The 2,946-nt window shown below is 46.8% G+C and overlaps 1 pseudogene; it reads right to left on the reverse strand.

Annotated features, from left to right (window-relative positions):
• Positions 1-483: 483 nt before the first annotated feature.
• On the reverse strand, positions 484-624 carry LOC115895689 (annotated as a pseudogene).
• Positions 625-2,946: the final 2,322 nt, after the last annotated feature.

Consider the following 2,946-nt stretch of genomic DNA (forward strand, 5'->3'; position numbering starts at 1 on the left):
GGCCACTGCACTCCAGCCTGGGCGACAGAGCCAGACTCCGTCTCAAAAAAAAAAAAAAAAAAAAAAAAAATCTGTATTAACATAGCTGGACACAGCTGGATCTTTTTCTTCCAGACCCTCCCAATCCTTAAGAGATTAACATCTGAATATAAAACATTTGTCTACATATGTAACAAACCTGCACGTTATGCACATGTACCCTAGAACTTAAAGTACAATAATAATTTTTAAAAAAGACAGAAAAAAAAAAAAAAAAAAAAACCATTTGTCAGCCTGGCGCGGTGGCTCACACCTGTAATCCTAGCACTTTGGGAGGCTGAGGCAGGTGGATCACCTGAGGTCAGGAGTTTGAGACCAGCCTGGCCAGCATAGTGAAACCCCGTCTCCATTAAAAATACAAAATTAGCCGGGCATGGTGGCAGGTGCCTGTAATTCCAGCTACTCGGGAGGCTGAGGCAGGAGAATGGCGTGAACCTGGGAGGCAGAGCTTGCAGTGAGCCGAGATCACGCCACTGCACTCCAGCCTGGGTGACAGAGCAAGACTCTGTCTCAAAAAAATAATAAATAAATAAAATTATATATATATATACACACTTGATCTTAGCCATAAGGCCGAGAAGCGATAAAATTATATATATACACACACACACACACACACACACACATATTTTACAGAGTTCGACTCTTTTGGTCTACACTACGGAGAATAATTGAATCGGGACAGAGATTAACCTGTAAATAGTTCTCTTTGGAGAACTTAATATATTCGATTCTTGGAGACATGCTTTTTACTTGTAAAATGCTCTGTTCAGGTGTGGTAAGATCTTGATAGCCTGGGCGCGCCGGCTCACGTCTCTGTTCCCAGCACTTTGGGAGGCTGAGGCGGGTGGATCACTTGAGGTCAGGAGTTCGAGGCCAGCCTCTCCAACATGGTGTAACCCTGTCTCTACTAAACATACAAAAAAGTAGCTGGGCGTGGTGGCGCACACCCGTAAGCCCAGCTGCTTGGGAGGCTGAGACAGGAGAATGGCTTGAACCTGGGTGGCGGAGGTTGCAGTGAGTCAAAATCGTGTCACTGCACTCCAGCCTGGGTGGTGACAGAGCAAGACTCTGTCTCTCAAAAAAAAAAAAAAAAAAAAAAAGGAAAAAAGAACTTGTTGATAACAAAGGGTTTTTTGCTGTTATTGTTTTGTTCTTTGTTTGTTTTGAGATGGAGTCTTGCTCTGTCACCCGGCTGGAGAGCAGTGGTGTGATCTCGGCTCACTGCAACCTCTGCCTCCCAGGTTCAAGCGATTCTCCTGCCTCAGCCTCCTGAAGAGCTGGGAGTACAGGCACCTGCCACCACGCCCGGCTAATTTTTGTATTTTTAGTAGAGATGTGGTTTCACCGTGTTGGCCAGGATAGTCTCGATCTCCTGACCTCAGGTGATCCGCCCGCCCGGGTCTCCCAAAGTGCTGGGATGACAGGCGTGAGCCACTGTGCCCAGCATCAAAGGGTTTTTAATTAAAAATCCTCATTATACCACGGAGCCCTGTTTTGGGGTAAAACATCATGATTTTCTTCATTCTCCATCATTCTTGCTTTGAATCCGAGAAGGAAGCGAGGCAGCCTCTATTTTAGGATCAGCCGAAAATTTCCAGAAAGGGGAAAGAAAACCCGTTCTGTAAACACAAAAAAGAAGAAGAGAAAAAAAGGATAAGCAGTACATATCAAACGCAAAAATATTGCATAATTTTCCATGAGGGCGAAATGTCCTGTTAAACCAGAAAAAAAAAAAAAAAAAAAAGGCCTATCAGAGATAGGTCTCAGTCCATTTAGAGAGTAATTTATTTTGCTGAGGTTAAGGACGTGTGCCTATGGCAGAGCCTCAGGAATTCGTGATGACAGGTGCTCAGGGCACAATTTGCTTTCGTACTTTTTTGGGGGGACGGGGATCCAGTCTTGCTCTGTCACCCAGGCTGCAGTGCAATGGCGCGATCTCAGCTCACTGCAACCTCCACCTCCCAGGTTCAAGCGATTCTCCTGTCTCCTGCTTCAGCCTCCAGAGTAGCTGGGATTACAGGTGCCCGTCACCACACCTGGCTAATTTTTGTATTTTTGGCAGAGACAGGGTTTCACCATGTTGGCCAGGCTGGTCTCGAACCCCTGGCTTTAAGTGATCCACCAGCCTTGGCCTCCCAAAATGCTGGGAATATAGACGTGAGCCACCGCGTCCGGCCCTGGTATGTAATTTTAAAAATCTTTGTAATACCTTATTTACGAATAAAATGGGAGGCAGGTTTGCCTGAGCCAGTTTCCAGTATGACCTTTCCCTTGCCTTTGTGGTGTTGGGGTCCTGAGATTTATTTACCTTTCACAGTTTACAGCAGGAAAAGCCGTGGAGACAGCAGATTCGAGAAGCGGAGATGCTTGCGTAGAACCCTGTACATGCTTCCTTTGGGCTGTCGGTAATGTGGTTGGGGATTTTTTTTTTTAAGTGAAGTCTAAAGAACTGAAATGTTTGGCTCCGTAATGATGAGCCAGGATAGAAGTGAGAACTCAGGGCGGAGAACTCAAGCTGAATGAGGAACTGTCTGACCTATGACAAATTTAACATGTCAGCGCACATCCTCCTGACAGTGCACATCCCCCTGAGGCAGCATGACGGGGGTCTCCAGGCAGAAGAGACACATGAACCTGTCAAAGAGAGAGAGAGAGAGAGAGAGAGAGAGAGAGAGAGAGAGAGAGAGAGAGAGAGAGAGAGAGAGAGAGAGAGAGAGAGAGAGAGAGAGAGAGAGAGAGAGAGCGAGCGAGCGCCGGCCGGGCACGGTGGCTCACGCCTGTAATCCCAGCACTTTGGGAGGCTGAATTGGGGGGATCATGAGGTCAGGAGTTCGAGACCAGCCTGGCCAACATGGTGAAACCCCATCTCTGCTAAAAATACAAAAATTAGCTGGGCGTAGTGGC

Source organism: Rhinopithecus roxellana, chromosome 22, assembly GCF_007565055.1.
Source record: "Rhinopithecus roxellana isolate Shanxi Qingling chromosome 22, ASM756505v1, whole genome shotgun sequence".
Classification (NCBI taxonomy): Eukaryota; Metazoa; Chordata; class Mammalia; order Primates; family Cercopithecidae; genus Rhinopithecus; species Rhinopithecus roxellana.